The sequence below is a fragment of the Microtus pennsylvanicus genome, chromosome 10 (genome assembly GCF_037038515.1).
Source record: "Microtus pennsylvanicus isolate mMicPen1 chromosome 10, mMicPen1.hap1, whole genome shotgun sequence".
Classification (NCBI taxonomy): domain Eukaryota; kingdom Metazoa; phylum Chordata; class Mammalia; order Rodentia; family Cricetidae; genus Microtus; species Microtus pennsylvanicus.
This window is the reverse complement of record NC_134588.1, coordinates 20,093,892-20,113,035: the sequence shown is the minus strand read 5'-3', so window position 1 is coordinate 20,113,035 and position 19,144 is coordinate 20,093,892.

Genomic DNA, 19,144 nt, shown 5'->3' with positions numbered 1-19,144 from the left:
GTATCAGATGTGCATTTGTAGTCCCAGAATTGGGGAGGCAGAACCAGGAAGAACCCTGAAGCTCACTGATCAACAATCAGCCTAGCTTACTCAGTGAGCGCCAGGTTTATTGAGAGACTCTATAAGAACAACAACATGGAGAGAAACTGAGGAAGACACCTGACGTTGATGTTTTTGGCTCTGTTCCTGTGCTTGCACACACACACACACACACACCACACACACACACACACACACTACTCACACAAACACATAGTACACCACACACACTACACACACACACACACAAACACATAGTACACCACACACACACATACACACACTCACATCAATAGTAATGTTTTACATAAAACCAAAACCACGGATGTTACCAACAGCAGCAAATGCACATCTTCCTGGCTATTTTTGATCTTTCCTGACCTGCTTATACAAGGACCAATTTGTTGCACAGTGTGCAACCCAGCTCATCCTGTGAATGTTCTGGGGATTTGGAGAGAGAATACTTCCCCAGGGTTCTGATCATCCACCCCAAGAAGCAGGCATGATTCCTGGTGAATTAAGTCACTATACCTTATGCAAAATTCACGGGATCTGAAATTGCCACTAAGTATTTCATACTATCTAGCAGGTGGATTCTGTTCTTCTGTCAGTTAAAGAGTTAAATGGTACGAGAAAAATCAGCCAAACCTGAAGGTGAAGTTTATTGGTAATAATTACAGACCTCTATGGTACAGAAGCCCTACCCCAGAGGAAGAAACCTTGGATTCCAAAGGGTTTGAGTGTTCATTGGGATTTAGAGTATCCTGCCCAGTAGTTCATCTTTTCTCCCTTTGTCTATTGGACTCAAGGTGTCTCCGTGCACCTTCTACAGCAGGGGTTGGGGCGCTGACTCTCTAACTGTTGATTGGCTGGGATAAGAGTGGACTCCCAACCCCTTCTGCCCCTTAGGATATTAACAGGTACAGAGCAACACCTGCATGTGGAGAAATTATGTTCCAGAGCAGTGTAAATAAATGGCTGGGGGCAACAAACTGCAAAGAAATGGAAACTTACCGCTTATTGCTGGGAACAAGAAGCCATAGCAGTTTAAACTGTGGTCTATGCTCTCCTTCTCTCATGCTGGGGTCCACAGTCTCCCTTGCTGACGGTGAAGTTTGGCTGACTCTCTGAGAGGCACCTGCAGTGCTAAGCACTTCTCAATTGTATTTTATTGCAGTGTTTTTGCAGCCATTCAACAACTCCTGGAATTAATATTCATAGAAATTAGTTTAGAAAATGCTGGTTTTCCAACAAATTCAAGAAAAAAAATGGTTTTATTCCCCTCTGACCTTATACTTGAAGCTGACACTTCAAGCAGAGGAAGGGACAAACACTTTTGGGTCTATTTTTATTATCAGTTCTTCCTATCAACCCCAGAGGAAGGAGGTCACTTCTTTTTATTGGGCCAGATGCAGCCATTACATTCAGGATCTGCTTGCACGCGTGTTTTCTGGTTAATGAGACACTGGAGTTAATTTGTGAGCTGATTCACCCCTCTCCCAGTTCCTGTCTCAACTGCCTCTTGGGACTGAGAGGACGGCTGTGAGCGCTTGAGTTCAGTCCTCGGAGAGTGTTTGTGATCCTGGTGTGAGGGAGGTGGCGGCAGGTGGATCCCTGGGGCTCCTTGGTGCACAAACCTGCTGAATTGGAGCACTGTTAGGAAAGGGGAGAGACCCTTGAATCCAAAAACAAGGTGGAGAGCAACTGCAGAAGGCAACTTTGAAGTTGGGCTTTAGCCTCCACAGACATGACTGCATCCATGCTGGGCACCCCTCCCACATGTGAACACACACACACACGCGCTCGCGCACACACACACACACACACACCAATTACCTCTGTAGAGCTAGTGCTTTCTTACTCAGAACCCCATTCCCACCTTGTAACCTATTTTGAAGATGGTGTTGTACATGTATTTGCTACAACCCTTTCTGGAAAGAACATAAAAGCATGGCCTAGTACAGCTATGCCTAGACAGGCAAAGAGCAAACTCTCTTTAAAATTTTATGCATATGCCTGTTTGGATCTGTGAACATGAGTGCCATGTCTGAGAAGCCCGGGAGAGATGGACATGGCAGTTACAGGCCATCCAATATGGGTGCTGAGAACCAACTCAGATCCTCTGCAAAGCAAGTGCTCTTAGCCACTGAGCCAGCTCTCCAGCCCCTTGAAACCCATTTATACAACATCACTGTTGGGAGATGGTCATGAGATTGGTACAGTCTGTCAGGTGTTACTCCATAATGTTATGTTGGATGGGGGTGGCAGTGGGGCTGCGGTTTGATAGACTCTTCATAGTGCACAAGATAAAAAAGGTGACCCTACCTTTGCATTGTACTTGATGGTTCTCATCGTTTCAAAGTGTTGACAATAATAACATACTGTTGTTGATATTTTAAATGTCTTATGGAACATTTGTGGATGGGGAAAAGGAAATCAATAAAATGTTTGATATATTGTCGTCCCTCAATGATACCTTGACTCCCTGAAAAATATTAAGACATTACAAGGAGCCAGTCATCCTCTTGTGCCCCAGAAGGGTCCTTTCCGAAATTGGGAAAGTTCATTTAGAAAAGCGCTGGTTCCACGAGGGTGAACTTGCCACGCACCGGGAAAGGTGGTTTTAATTAAAGCAGTGGTGCTTCATCATCTGAACTTTGTTTATTGCTTCAGAGACCTGATTTATGGAGATCAGGGGATGCATAAATTCTTAAATGTGAAACTCAAGTTGGAAAAATTAGAGGGGAAAATTAATTTTAAAGTGTAACCACCAGCATAAACACATTTGCTTCTGTCTAGAACCAAATATAAACTTGGCTTTCGCCTGTGAGGAAGCTACGCTGTTACCACATCGAGTCGGCGGGTCTGCTTGTCTGGCAGCGCCATGCTTGAACATCTGGATGGCAGGCTCAATGCTAAGTATTTACAGCTGACTCAGTCCATTTATTGGACATGAAAACCCCTAGTACAAAAGACAGCACTCACCAAACATCACAGACGGAAATCATCCTCACAGCATTTAGGAAAACCTTGGCCAAAGTGATTCCTTGTGTTTGGTAAATTTTATTTACTGTTACTTTGTGTACCGTGTGTGTGTGTCTATTTGTGCATACATGTGTGCATGTGTCCACATGTATGCAGAATCAGGAGGTTGATGCTAGGTGTCTTCTTCACTCACTATTTGAGATTGTGTTTCTCACTGAGCCTGGCGCTCAGCTATTTGCCAGTCTGCCTGGTAGCAAACTTGGGGATCTGTTTTTGCTGACTTCCCAGATCTGGGATTCCATATGTACACTGTCATGCCTGGCTCTCAGTGGATGCAAGAGATCTGAACTCAGGGCTTCATGCTTGTATGATATACTTTATTGATGGAGTCATCTCCCCAGCTTAACTTTGTGTGTATGTTGATTGTGTTTAAAATGTCCAAACTCCCAGGGATTTACCAAAAATTGACAGCTTGTTTGATGTCCATTTTTTGATACTCTGAGTTTAAGTGAAAGTAGTATGTATACAAATTAAGTAAAGAGGGCTCAATATGGTACCCACCTTTAATCCCAGCATTCAGTAGGCTGAGGCACGCATATTCTTGTGAGTTCAAGGCCAACCTGGTCTATGCAGTGACTTCCCAGCCAATCAGGATGATGTAGTAAGACCCTGACTCAAACTACAAAACAAAAAGAAAACTAAGGGGCTGGTGAAATGACTCAGCAGCTAAACGAATTTGCTGTTTCTGCAGAGCACTGAGCCTTAGGTTCCAGCATCCACACGGTAGCTCCTAACCATCCAAACTCCCATCCCAGAGGATCTAGTTTCCTTTTCTGACCTTTCTTGGTACCAAGCATGCACATGGTGCACACACAGACCTGTGGGCAAAATATCCACACACTTTAAATCAAATGAATAAACTTTCAAAAACTAAAACAAAATAAAGATTCTAATCCAAACCCAAAACGAAATTAAAATTACTTAAAGAAAACCAACTGTATAGGTTACAACTGCAGAAAAAGTGAGTATGTGTGCATATGATATGATATGATTTATGTGTGGTTTTTTGTATGTTTCTCTGTGTCTATTATTTTAAAAATAAATAAAAGTCAAAATGTGTGGTCTTTCTCTGAACCCCCAGATGGGTTTTTGCTTTGGTTTAGCCTGTGTGATGTTAGAAGAAATATCTCTGAAGTGTCAGCATTGGAGTGTTCTGCTCTGAGCTGTAGAATTTTCCTGAATCTGCAAAGTGCTTAGCAGTGCACCCCTAACCATCTCAGGCGATGCTCCATTGATGAGGATTGCTTTCCAATTCACTTTTGAAGTTTCCCAGGGTACACTGCTGATTTGATGAGCTGTGTGCTTGGTCCCGAGTAGCCTGTGTGCACTGAGACATTTGATGCAAGAATGAGAAGTTTTCTCGATAGAAGGGGAGCCTTCTAGTCATTCTGTACACCCACAGCTGAGGTCTCCACTGTCCCTAGAACATTGTGTTTCTCAGACCATAGGAAGGTGGACCTTCAGATACCTGTTTCATTTGTGACATTCGTGTGTGTGTGTGTGTGTGTGTGTGTGCATGTGTGAATGATATGTGCTCAACTGTGTGGAGAGGCCAGATCCCCTTTAGTAATCTCCGTTTATCTTGTTTCTAGAGACAGGGTCTCTCACTGGCCTGGAGCTCTCCCGTCTGTGTATTTTGGGGGGCCAGGGAGCCCCAGGGACCTGCCACCTTTCACTTGCTCAATACTGGGGTACAAGTAGGCACCACTGTGTTCAAAACTTTCACGTGGGCTCTGGGGCTAGAACTCAGCTCCTCTTGATGGCAAGATAAGCATTTGACAGACTGAGCCCATCTCGCCAACCCAGCATTTCTTAGTAATCATTTGTTAAAAACAAACAAAACTGTTTGTCTTGTCTAAGCATGACTCAGTGAGACGTCTGTCCTCATGAGCTCTCACACTGACTCACTGGTCTTTTCTCCAGCGCCCTTCTAAGTGACTCAGCATTCATCTCTTTTTTTAAAAATATATTTTTCTATTTTTATTTTATTTAAAAATACAAAAAAACTATCTTTTTTTTTCATTTTACATACCCATCCCAGTTCTCACTCCCTCCCCTCTTTCTTTTCCCTCCCCTCCTACCAACCCCACTCCCGATCCACTCCTTAGAAAAAGTAAGGCACATTGCTTTGGGAAAGGAACAAGGCCCTCTCTACCATTCTAGGCTGAGCAAGGTATCCCTCCAAAGAGAATGGGTTCCAAAAACACAGTACAAACAGTGGGGATAAATCCTTGTCCCACTGACAGTGGCCCTGCAGTCTGCCCCAGCCTAACAACTCTCACCCACAATCCAAGGGCCTAGTTTGGTCCTATGTTGGTTTCTTCTCTGTCCAGCCAGTGTTGGTGAGCTCCCAGTGTTGGTGGGAATGCAAACTTGTATAACCTCTCCGAAAATAAGTATGGCAGTTTCTCAGAAATTTGAGAATCAACCTACCTCAAGACCCAGAGATGCCACTCTTGGGTATATATCCAAAGGATGCTCAATCATACTATAAAGACATTTGTTCAACTATGTTTATAGCAGCATTATTTGTAATATCCAGAACCCAAAAACAACCTAGATGCTTCTCAACCAAATAATGGATAGGGAAAACATGGTACATTTACACAGTGGAGTACTACTCGATGGTAAAATAACAATGATATCTTAAAATTTGCATGCAAATGGATGGAACTATGGAACTAGAAAAAAACCATCTCGAGTGAGTTAACCCAGACCCAGAAAGATGAGCATGGTATGTACTCACTTATAAGTGGTTACTAGCTGTAAAGCAAAGGACAACAAGCCTATAGTCCACTACTTAAGAGAAGCTAAGTAACAAGGAGAACCCTAAGAGTAACATATATAGATTTCCATTGGAAGGGGAAATAGACAGGATCTCCTGAGAAAATTGGGAGCATGAGGGTGGAAGGAGAAGGGAGAGTAGAAGGGGAGGAGGAGAGGAGAAGGGGAGAGGGGAGAAAAACTTGAGGAAATGGCATAGTCAAAAATGAGGGAGGACAGAGCTGTAGAGCAAGGAAAGAGATATCTTGATTGAGGGAGCCCCTATGGGGCTCTAGAAACCTGGCACTAGGGAAATTCCCAGGAATCCACAAGGATGACCCTAGCTATGATCCTAAGCAATGGCGGAAAGGGTGCCCAAACTGACCTTTCCCTGTAGTCAGATTAATGACTCTCTTAAATATCACCATAGAACCTTCATCCAGCAACTGATGGAAGCAGAGGCAGAGAGCTACGGCGGAGCACTGGGCTGAGCTGCCAAAGTCCAATTGAAGAGTGGGAGGAGTGAGAATATGAGCAAAGAGGTCAAGACCATGATGGGTACACCCACTGAAGTGGCATTCATCTCTCAAGGCTTATGAAGATATTTCATGTGGGAGTCCATCTTCTCTCACTTGGGTATTATGAACACTTAGGCTTTGTAGTGTTCATTATGTTTTTAGAAGTGGTTTTTGTGTTTTTTTTCAAGACTAATAATGAGCCTGTGAAAATAAGGGGAAAGTTTTCTTTCTCTTGCTATTCCTAGCTCAGGTCCACCACACACCTTGTGCTCCATAAATTTTCCTAGAATAAATAAATGGTTGCGTTCAAATTTCCTTCTTGACCAATTTCACCCCTGCTCAGTTGCAGGATGGTTTATCCAGCAAAGAGGGTGCGACTCAGCATTTTCCTGGCTCTGCCTTGGAGTTATGCGAAAACAACACCAGAAGAAGCAGGCAGCGACTTTGTCATCCACCTTCAGCGTAGCCTGGCCATGTCCCTTCATCACTGTTGTGCTATTTCACTCGGCCTTTATTGGAAAATCATGAGGTGACCCCATCAATCTTTAGCTCCTTTATTTAATCTGCCCACAGTGGTCACATTTGCTTATTAAAGTACAGAGAGAATAATGAGTCTTTTATGGGTCTTAGAGTCATGGAAATGTTGAGCTTCATGGCACCTTAGAAATTAACTCGAATGAACATTTCATCCGTGGACCAGGAAATGGTGTGACCTAAGAGAAGGAGACTGGCTTCTCCAGGTCATACAGTGCTCTGTGATAGAGTAAAATTAGTTCTGGTTCTCCTACGTCAGAATTGTTGCTTTTTCTAGTTTGTGTAAATGTATTTACTGCCATAATCACACATAACACACAGACACACAGAGACACACATATGTGTACATAGGAAGGAGATATAGAGATACACAGGGATGCACACACATATGTGCATAAGAAGGAGAGAAGGAGATACAGAGATACACAGAGGTACACACACACACACACACGTTTTTCTAGTTGTAGAATTTCTCCCTGGTTCCCTCCCTCCCTTCTTTTTTTCTTCCCACCTCTAATTCCATCCCAGTCTTCCTCATTTTCTTCTCATCTTCTTGTTTGTTTTGTTAGGTCTTGATCTCTACTTTGACAAGTCTGGCCCAGTCTGACCCAGTCTGGCCTGGAGTTTGACTAGCACTCGTTCATGAAATAGGAAGTTGAACAAAACTTAGCAAATTTTTTTTTTTACCATATTTGAATTTATGAAGCTATTTGAGCTCTCTCGTGATTTCATATACCCCAACAGGGTTTCTAAGAGGATGTCGTATTTGTAACATGAACGGAGGGAGGATTCTTCATTATATGAAACTGTCTTAAGCCCCGTAGTTCATTTGGCAATGGTAACCTTGTCCACTAAATCTAGATGCTTTGACCTCTTGCATCCAGCTGCTCTCTCGATAGGTCCTACAGAGCATCACTTGGTGTTCTCAGGAGCATCTTCATCTAGAGTCCTGTCCTCACCAATCCCACGACCTCTGCTAATCAATGGCTAACATCTCTGTAGTTTTGTCTTCCAAAAGACATCATATAGATGCAATCATATTATATATCCATTCAGAGTGACTTCCTACAGATACAGTCCTTATATTCAGGATGCATGAGCTGGGCGGTGGTGGCGCACACCTTTATTCCCAGTACTTGGGAGGCAGAAGCAGGTGGATTGCTATGAGTTCAAAGCCAACCTGGTTTACAGAGTGAGTTCCAGGACAGGCTCCAAAGCTACACAGAGACACAGAGAAAGCCTGTCTCGAAAAACCAAAAGAAAAAAAAAAAGAAGGATGCATGGAGACCAGGAACTCACAGTGCCATGCTTAAAGCTTGGATCCAACCTTGCCAACCTCCTGGCAAGTATTTGGCATACCATACTCTTGAGGATTTTGTATATGGTGCAAGGTCTGGATCACAATTTTTTTTTTGCACATGGCTACTGTATTTTCTTAATATCAGTGGATAAAGCCCTGTTCCTTCCTCAGTTAGAATGACTCATTGTGTGCTAAGCTCTGTCACTCATATCTCTATTCCTCTATGTGTAGGCTGCTGTATTCCAGAGAGCCATGGGCAAAGCTGGAGGCAGCCCCAGTTTCTCTCTGCTGCTATGATTCAACATGCGGTTCTCATCTTGCTCTCTCTACTCTCGTAGCTCAGAGCCCACACCAGGGAAGCATGTGGCCCTCATTAGGGCTAGGTCTACATGCATTGCTTAGGGCAATCAAGACAACCCCTTGCAGACCTTTTCCCTTAGGCTAATCTGCACAGTCCCTTCCTGAGACTCGTTTCCTGGGGGATTGTAGGTGTGTCAAGTTGACAACTATATAAAAATAAATTAACAAAACTGAGGCAACATAACATCAGAAGATATTAACTTCTGAGATTTTGTAACAAATTTTACGTTGGTATTAGCTGTTCAGCCTTGCTCGTTCCGTATCTCCAAGGCCTTATCCACCCCATTCTTTTTAACGGAAAGCCTGTGTCACCCAGATAGAGGGTCTTTTGTAGGAGGGAACCTGCTCTTCACTTTTGAATCACACACTGCACCACATGATGGGACTACCTCTCTCGACCTATGACACACATACATGAGACTCTGGGCTTTGAGAGTCTTAACATCTCTTTAATTGCATTACTGTGGCTCTCTTGCCATGCTGAGCTCCCTTGCTGGGTTTGCTCACAAACCAAGTACATCTCCTTCTCAGGGTTCGAGCACGTTTGTTTTTTCCCTTCCTTTCCCGCAGATAGTCACAAGACCCATCCTCCTTTGCCACTGCCCCAGTGGAGCTCAGGCTTTTCTCTACAACAGTCTCTGGGAACTCCTGTCCCTTGGGTCACTTGGTTTGCCTCAGGTATTGTCTCTTTTGTGTTCATTCATTTCTTTGACGTTTACTTCCTGCCCTGGGTTATTTCCCTCTGGGAAGGAAAGGCTTTTGTCTAGTTTTCACTCCAGTATAGCCAGCATTAGAGCATCAGCTGGAACATATCAAATTCTTGAAATATCAATCTTTGCAAGACTTTTTTAAATAAAAGATTTATTTATTTTTGTATATGTAAACTATGTAGACTAGTAAGTGTCTGCGTGGAGGTATGTGCAACTGAGTGCAGGAACCAGTGGGGCCAGGAGGGGGCATCAGATCCTCTGAAGCTTGGGTTATATGAGGTTGTGAGGGGCGTGCTGTGGATGAAGGAAACTTACCCTGGTGGCCCTGCCATAGCAATAAGCGCCCTTAACCACGAATCAAGCTCTCCAATCCCTCGTAAGACATTCTTACGAGGTGGATAGCAATGTGTTCAGAAAAGACTGATGTACCAGGCAAGACCTCCATCTGGGAAGGCCTGTTTGCAGGTGACCTGTCCAACATCTGGGACCATGGATTTGAAGTGAGTTCTCACCTTTTTTAAAAGACTGGCTTATTCTCTCTCGTCTGTTTTCAAAGGCAACAAGATTCTGTTGAACACTCTCTTTCTTTTTGGAGTCTGGTACTACAGTGTAAGCTACAGGGAGAGATGTGATGTCCTTCAGCATAAGCTCCTAGGCTTTGCTTCTCTGGTGGCTTCTCTATGACCCAGGATTTCATGTGTGCTGTCACAATGTGAAGTCAGAAGTGAGCACATCCTGTGTGACTCCATGAGCACAAGAACCTCCGAAGACTGGGATCTGCTGAAGACCTTCCCTCAGGCTTCCTTTACCTTTGGCTAGCTCTACCTTTTGTCCTTCCACTGTAACTAACCAGACCCTTTAGTTTTCCATCTTTATAGGTCTTGTGAGGAGCTACCACAGATGTTGCTGGAGCCAAGAGTGAGTCTACAGACACAAAGATTATCCCTTCCTCACTTTTAGTTAAAATTGAATAGACAATCTGTGTAGCAATCTTTCCAGCAGATAGGACTCATGGAAGGTATGATAGAGAGAGGAGAGGCACGGACCAGGAAGATCTGGGACAGTTGGCATGGGGCATAGGTAGGGTGGGTGTTCTGGATCAATAGTGTGGCAAGGAAAGATAGCAGCCCATAGCCTAGATCCTCCATTTGGAGGCTCTATCGTTCTAGGGGCAGTTGTTCAGTGTCTCTTTATTATTGCTTTAAGAATAACGACAATGAGAGCAAACTTTGCTTCACATAGTTCATGTGAAAGAATTTCCCAAGGGAGCTTGGCATCAGCCTCCTTTCCCAGTGCTCTGACTGCCAAAGCAGCTTTGCACGGAAGGTTATTTTGGCTCACAGTTTGAAGGCACAGTCCGTCATGGTAAAGAAGAGACAGCAGCAGGCGCACGGGCCAGTGTTACATTGCATACCCAGCCGGGAGGCAGAAAGGGATGAACGCAGGGAGGGATCCCCACCCAGGGAGGGATCCCCACCCATGGATGAATCGATCATTTTAGCTCAGTTAACCTAATCTAGATAGTTCCCCAGGGCCCCTGCCCAGAGATTTGTTTTGTGTGGTGTTTCTGAAACCCATCAAGCTGACAGTCCAGATTAACCAGTCACAGAGCTGCTATGTCTGGAGTACTGTTGCCAGGAAATTACCAGGTGAGCTGAAAGCTTGGCTCTGTGGATTCCCTGGGGGGACTCACTGCGGTGCAGATATCAGGGCAGCAATTTGACTCCATGAAGGAGCATCCAGATACATAGATGTCTGCATCTTTTAAATCACAACAATGTTCCGGGAGCCAGTGGAGTGCTTCCCATGTTCCTCACTGGTTTTCAGCCAGATAAACCCTGTCTCTCATTTTCCTTGTGTTGAGTTCCAGGAATGAGCTGTATTCTTTTTATTTTTTTCAAACATAATCTTTCATTTTTTTCTTTTGTAATTTCATACACGTAAAACATGCTTTGATCATATTTGCCCCTATTATTGTCTCTTATGCCCTTCCTCCTCCCATTAAAATGTTATTTCCCAACAGGCCTCACTTTCACTTTTATGTTCTTTTTCTGTTTGTGGCCCATTGCATTTAATTTTATGAGTGTATTTGTGGCATAGGTATTTATGTGTGTGTAGGTATGTGTTTCTCTCTATGCGTATATGTACATGTGTGTATTTATCTCTCTGTATATGTGCATATATATGTGTGTGTGTTTGTCTCTCTGTGTGCATGCATGTATGTATTTATGTGTACATGTGTATTTATATGTATGTATGTATGGAGGGGATGGGGCAGAAGACAATCTTAGACCTTATTCATAAAAAGACATTATAATGGTTAACTTTTTTTAAAAAGCCTGATTTATTTATTTTATGTATATGAATATTCTGTCTGTCTGTATGTGTACCATGTGAGTGCCTGGTGCTTTCGGAAGCCAGGAAAGGGTGTTAGATTCTGGGTCGTCTGGAAGAAGAGCCTGTGCTCTTACCTGCTGAGCCATTGCCCCAGCTCTAAGTTTGTTTTTTATGTTAAATGCCAGTTTACTAAGCTTAGAATTGTCTAGGAAGAAGGTCTCTATTTCAGAGTCGTCTATATGTGGTTTGCCAGTGGCATGTCAATGGGGGATCATCTTTATTGACTGAGTCAGCCCAATGTAATTTCATGGGCTGTGCTTGGACCTGTCTTAAGAATGAAGAAAGCTAGCTGATATAAGCAGTGATGAATATAAGGCAGTGTGGGTGCGTCTGTCTTTGCTCTTTCTCTCTTAGGTGTGAGCAGCTGTTCAAGTTTCTGTCTTCACTTCCTCGCAACAGTGGACTGTAACCTGAAAATGTAAAGTGGATAAAACTCTTCCCCAAAGTTTCTGCTGCCAGGGTAGTTTATCACAGTTACAGAAGTAAAATTAAAGTTCTCTCTCTCTCTCTTTCTCTCTCTCTCTCTCTCCCTCCCTCCCTCCCTCCCTCCCTCCCTCCCTCCCTCCCTCCCTCTCTCTCTCTCTCTCTCTCTCTCTCTCTCTCTCTCCCTCCCTCCCTCCTCCTTCTCCTCCTCCTCTTCTTCTTCCTCTTCCTCTTCTCCTTCTCCTTCTTCTTAAGATAGGGTTTCTCATTGACCTGGACCTCACCAAGTTTCACCCAATGTCATCATCAAATGTCCTCACCTTCTAGCTGCAGGGATTGTTCTTTTCCTGTCTGTTCAGTGTGGGGTTATAGGTGCACACCTCTATGCCCAACTTTTATACGTAGTTTCTGGAAATATAACTCAGTTCCTCATGCTTGCAAGGAAACCCTTTACCTGTGAAGTCATCTCCCAGTCTATTTTCTTGAATTTCACATTTGAAAGTTCCCATGGGGTGATTTAATTTCAGAACTGCAGGTAGAGTGTGGAACTTAGGCTCCCAGATGACAAAGTAGCTGAATCCAGGAGTGAACAAATATAGATTCTCAGTAAGATGTCTTCAGGAAATCTGTGAGATATAAGAATACCAGACGACAAAAAATAGGTAAAGGAAGACCAGAGGTCCAAGTAAGACTTCTAGGCCTAAAGTGTCGGGTCCACCCTCGACCAGCAAGGAAAAACGCGACACCCGGAGCTCTCTTGCAGCAGTTTTCAGGACTTTATTCACTTTCTTTCTCCCTCCTCTCTCCTCTCTCCTCTCTCCTCTCTCTCCTCTCTCTCTCTCTCTCTCTCTCCCTCTCTCTCTCTCTCTCTCTCTCTCTCTCTCTCTCTCTCTCTCTCTCTCTCCCTCTCTCTCTCTCTCTCTTCCCCTCTCTCTCCAGGCAAACCTCTCCCAGCCCTTAAGTAGGCATGGGCTGCTAATCCCAGATTGTCAGGTGGGCACTGCCCATAGGCCCACGCATATGCAAGCAGCTGATAATCATTGCGTGATCATAGCATAGGTCAGGCCTTAGCCATCTCAGGAGTTGATTATACATCTCCATCAGGTGTGACACCACGCAGATCACTACACTAAAGCACACACTCATTACACTCATTTTTATAGGTGTAAACTATAAAGCTTTGCTGAGTATTAATGGAGCTGTTTATTAGATTGCATAGACCATCTTGGCCTGCCTGGTACCTGTTCCCTCTATTTGTCCTCCCCTGCCATTTCACCCACCTAGACTATACTAACTCCCCTGCTATCATTCAATTACCAAAGGTTAGCAGTTTCCCCCAAGCTTTCCATTAACCTCTCTGTCATCAGGACTTAAGGAACAAATTTCATTATGGGGGAAGGTGAGGAGGGCATCTATTATTTGCTTAACACTAAAAACTTTGTCAAAACCCCAAATTATATTCCTCTCATCCTAACAGTGATTGAGTACTAATGAATCCTCAAAACCACTCTGCTTTTTTGATCTGGGCAGAGCCCTCTAAAAGTTAGCAGCCAGCAGAACACAGCTCTCTTCTCACTGTCGTGGGTCCAGCTTACAGATTAAGTCCATCATCCATTCCCATTATCTGTCCATCATCCATCCAAAGCTAAGAAGCATACTATCGCTTAACTCAATGCATCTATTGTTAAAAAGTTTCTAGTTTTAAATATATGTATATGTGAGTATGTCTCTGTGAGTATGTGCACATGAGTGCGGGTACCTATGGAGACCAGAAGCTCCCTACAGCTGAAGTTTAAGCCACAGTAAGTTTCCTTATGTGAGTGTTAGGAATAGAACTCAGGTCCTCTCCAAGAGCAGTAAGTGCTCTTAGCTGCGGAGCCACATCCCTGATGCCTCTATTTGAATGTCTTCTTTCTTAGCCCAATTTCCCAAGGAGCTCCCTTTCCAAATGCTAACAACCATAGATTAGCTTTAATAGCTTCAGCCATTAATTGCCTGACCAGAGTAAAAATATGTCTTGGGAGACAGATTCTACTCCTAGAATCCTCTGATAATGCCAAGGAGCTGTGCAGAAGGCTACAGTGGACCCCAAAATACAAATTGTTCTTTCTTAGGTGCTGGTCTCCCTTCTGAGGATTGTAATCTTAGTGTGTCAGTTCTGACATTTCACAGAATCCACACTGCACTACTTTTTTAGGTAGGGGAGTATTACTGGTTTATACAAAGAGACACAGAAATACCGTGAGATGACATTTACATCTATTTCATCAAGATGATGGGTGACTGTGTCATAGATGTAAGTGCCCACTACTAAGGTAAAATCAAAGATAATAGGGACAAAATTAAACCAGATGGTCACTTAAGCCCATGTTCACTTTTAGAACTGTATTCTAAATAGTTGGTTTCAGAGCTAGAAGAATCTTTTATAATTGCCTATTTTTAAAATAGGCAATCGTAAGCAAATGCGCAAATGTGTGCATGCATTTGATATGTGTGTATGCTCATTTGTATGTGTAGGTGAAAATACACACATACCACAGAGAACATGGAGGTCAAAGGACAACTTCTCATGTCTGTCCTCACCTTCCCCTTTGTTTATGACAGGAATTCCTGTTTGTTACTGTGTGTTCCAGGTGAGCTGGTCTGTGGACTTCCAGTCTCCACTTCTGTCTCTACTTCTCGACTCCTAGCAGGAGTGCTGGAATTACAAATGTGTGCACTACTGCATCCGCCTAAAATGCTGAGTTCTGGGGCTCTGAACTCAGGTCCTCATATTTGCACGGTTTTACCCATGGAACCACTTTTCCAGCTCCAGGTAATTTTCTCATATTTGAAGAAGGCAAATATCATCAGAAACGTAACAACTGCTATTGTTAGGTAAATCTAGAATCCATGTTTTATTCAACTTTTAGTGACTTTGGTCACTGGCTCTGCACCAGGCTGTGGCTACCATTGTAAAATACCTTGACGGAACTCCTGATGTCATGTTGATGGAACTCCTGATATCATGAGTACAATGTCTCAGTTTTCATTTATTTATCACCTTCCAGTACTGCGAATTTCTTCACAATGGAAGGTTGTTTCACTTCTAGAACATTCCTAGCTCTGAGATGAAAGAGCAGCATAGTACATTTGTAGTACTACTCAAGTCAGTCTTAATTTAACAGGGCAGAGCCCTTGGGAGGGTGACAGGTGAAATACCTAACGCCTTGCTGTCCATAGGTTTATCTTACCATTTTATGGGTGAGAACACCGAGGCTCAGAGGGTTTGAACTATACATGCCACAGAAACAGAAAGATGTGGAGACTCAAATGCACATCTGGCTGAATTCAAACCATCTGTTTTTCAAACGAATATTCTAATTTGGTATCTTCTGTACCAGGCTTTTTCTTTTCGAGCCATCAACGAGGTCCCAAATCCTGACACGAAGACTTATTATTAATTATGAATGTCCGGCCTTATCTCAGCTCTTATTTTAATCTGTTTCTCTTTATGTTTTTCCTTGGTCCTTTTTTACCCACCACCCCACTCTCTTTTTCTTTATTATCTTATTTTCCTGCTGTCTCCATGGCTGCCTGACTGGCAGCTGCTTGACTTCTGGCCTTGGGCATGCCCCTCTCTTTCTCCTCATTCTCTCTTCTCCTTTCTCTTCTCTAGATTCCTCCTCCTACTTATTCTCTCTGCCCTCCAGCCCCACTTATCCCTCTCCTGCCTAGCTACTGGCCGTTGAGCATTTTATTAGACCAATCAGGTGCCTTAGGCAGGCAAGGTGAAAGAAATGCAACCCGTCTTTACATAATTAAACAATGCAGAAGAAACAAATGTAACAGACCTTCACACAGTTAAAGTTATATTCTATAGCACAAAAAATTAGCACATCTTTGCCTAGTTAAAAAAATAACCTACAACAGGTATCTTCTTGGGGAAACACATTTAAGAAACCTTCTGGAAGCTGGGAGTTGGCTCAGTATATAAAATGCTTATTGGACAAGAGTGTGGATCCCTGACACTTAAGTGAAGAGTGTGGTGCTGCAGCGTGGGTGTGTGTCAGTGTGGCCCTGCAGCGTGGGTGTGTGTCAGTGTGGCTCTGCAGCGTGGGCGTGTGTCAGTGTGACACTGCAGCGTGGGTGTGTGTCAGTGTGGCCCTGCAGCGTGGGCGTGTGTCAGTGTGGTGCTGCAGCGTGGGCGTGTGTCAGTGTGGTGCTGCACCGTGGGCGTGTGTCAGTGTGGTGCTGCAGCGTGGGCGTGTGTCAGTGTGACACTGCACCGAGGGCGTGTGTCAGTGTGACACTGCAGCGTGGGCGTGTGTCAGTGTGGCGCTGCAGCGTGGGCGTGTGTCAGTGTGACATTGCACCGTGGGCGTGTGTCAGTGTGGCGCTGCAGCGTGGGCGTGTGTCAGTGTGACATTGCACCGTGGGCGTGTGTCAGTGTGGCGCTGCAGCGTGGGCGTGTGTCAGTGTGACATTGCACCGTGGGCGTGTGTCAGTGTGGCGCTGCACCGTGGGCGTGTGTCAGTGTGGTGCTGCAGAGTGGGCGTGTGTCAGTGTGACACTGCACCGTGGGCGTGTGTCAGTGTGACACTGCAGCGTGGGCGTGTGTCAGTGTGGCGCTGCAGCGTGGGCGTGTGTCAGTGTGACATTGCACCGTGGGCGTGTGTCAGTGTGGCGCTGCAGCGTGGGCGTGTGTCAGTGTGGCGCTGCAGCGTGGGCGTGTGTCAGTGTGACATTGCACCGTGGGCGTGTGTCAGTGTGACACTGCACCGTGGGCGTGTGTCAGTGTGGCGCTGCAGCGTGGGCGTGTGTCAGTGTGACATTGCACCGTGGGCGTGTGTCAGTGTGGCGCTGCAGCGTGGGCGTGTGTCAGTGTGACATTGCACCGTGGGCGTGTGTCAGTGTGGTGCTGCAGCGTGGGCGTGTGTCAGTGTGACATTGCACCGTGGGCGTGTGTCAGTGTGGCGCTGCACCGTGGGCGTGTGTCAGTGTGGTGCTGCAGCGTGGGCGTGTGTCAGTGTGACACTGCACCGTGGGCGTGTGTCAGTGTGACACTGCAGCGTGGGCGTGTGTCAGTGTGACATTGCACCGTGGGCGTGTGTCAGTGTGGCGCTGCAGCGTGGGCGTGTGTCAGTGTGACATTGCACCTTGGGCGTGTGTCAGTGTGGCGCTGCACCGTGGGCGTGTGTCAGTGTGGCGCTGCAGCGTGGGCGTGTGTCAGTGTGACATTGCACCGTGGGCGTGTGTCAGTGTGGCGCTGCAGCGTGGGCGTGTGTCAGTGTGGTGCTGCACCGTGGGCGTGTGTCAGTGTGGCGCTGCAGCGTGGGCGTGTGTCAGTGTGGCGCTGCACCGTGGGCGTGTGTCAGTGTGGTGCTGCAGCGTGGGCGTGTGTCAGTGTGACACTGCACCGTGGGCATGTGTCAGTGTGACACTGCAGCGTGGGCGTGTGTCAGTGTGACATTGCAGCGTGGGCGTGTGTCAGTGTGGCGCTGCAGCGTGGGCGTGTGTCAGTGTGACATTGCACCTTGGGCGTGTGTCAGTGTGGCGCTGCACCGTGGGCGTGTGTCAGTTTGGCGCTGCAGCGTGGGCGTGTGTCAGTGTGACATTGCACCGTGGGCGTGTGTCAGTGTGGCGCTGCAGCGTGGGCGTGTGTCAGTGTGACATTGCACCGTGGGCGTGTGTCAGTGTGGCGCTGCAGCGTGGGCGTGTGTCAGTGTGACATTGCACCGTGGGCGTGTGTCAGTGTGGCGCTGCACCGTGGGCGTGTGTCAGTGTGGTGCTGCAGCGTGGGCGTGTGTCAGTGTGACACTGCACCGTGGGCGTGTGTCAGTGTGACACTGCACCGTGGGCGCGTGTCAGTGTGGCGCTGCACCGTGGGCGTGTGTCAGTGTGACACTGCAGCGTGGGCGTGTGTCAGTGTGGCGCTGCAGCGTGGGCGTGTGTCAGTGTGACACTGCACCGTGGGCGTGTGTCAGTGTGGCGCTGCACCGTGGGCTTGTGTCAGTGTGACGCTGCAGCGTGGGCGTGTGTCAGTGTGGCGCTGCACCGTGGGCGTGTGTCAGTGTGGCGCTGCAGCGTGGGCGTGTGTCAGTGTGGCGCTGCACCGTGGGCGTGTGTCAGTGTGGCGCTGCAGCGTGGGCGTGTGTCAGTGTGACATTGCACCGTGGGCGTGTGTCAGTGTGGCGCTGCAGCGTGGGCGTGTGTCAGTGTGGCGCTGCAGCGTGGGCGTGTGTCAGTGTGACATTGCACCGTGGGCGTGTGTCAGTGTGGCGCTGCAGCGTGGGCGTGTGTCAGTGTGACATTGCACCGTGGGCGTGTGTCAGTGTGGCGCTGCAGCGTGGGCGTGTGTCAGTGTGGCGCTGCACCGTGGGCGTGTGTCAGTGTGGTGCTGCAGCGTGGGCGTGTGTCAGTGTGACACTGCACCGTGGGCGTGTGTCAGTGTGACACTGCAGCGTGGGCGTGTGTCAGTGTGACATTGCACCGTGGGCGTGTGTCAGTGTGGCGCTGCAGCGTGGGCGTGTGTCAGTGTGACATTGCACCTTGGGCGTGTGTCAGTGTGGCGCTGCACCGTGGGCGTGTGTCAGTGTGGCGCTGCAGCGTGGGCGTGTGTCAGTGTGACATTGCACCGTGGGCGTGTGTCAGTGTGGCGCTGCAGCGTGGGCGTGTGTCAGTGTGACACTGCAGCGTGGGCGTGTGTCAGTGTGGCGCTGCAGCGTGGGCGTGTGTCAGTGTGACACTGCAGCGTGGGCGTGTGTCAGTGTGGCGCTGCAGCGTGGGCGTGTGTCAGTGTGACATTGCACCGTGGGCGTGTGTCAGTGTGGCGCTGCAGCGTGGGCGTGTGTCAGTGTGACATTGCACCGTGGGCGTGTGTCAGTGTGGCGCTGCAGCGTGGGCGTGTGTCAGTGTGACATTGCACCGTGGGCGTGTGTCAGTGTGGCGCTGCAGCGTGGGCGTGTGTCAGTGTGACATTGCACCGTGGGCGTGTGTCAGTGTGGCGCTGCAGCGTGGGCGTGTGTCAGTGTGACATTGCACCGTGGGCGTGTGTCAGTGTGGCGCTGCAGCGT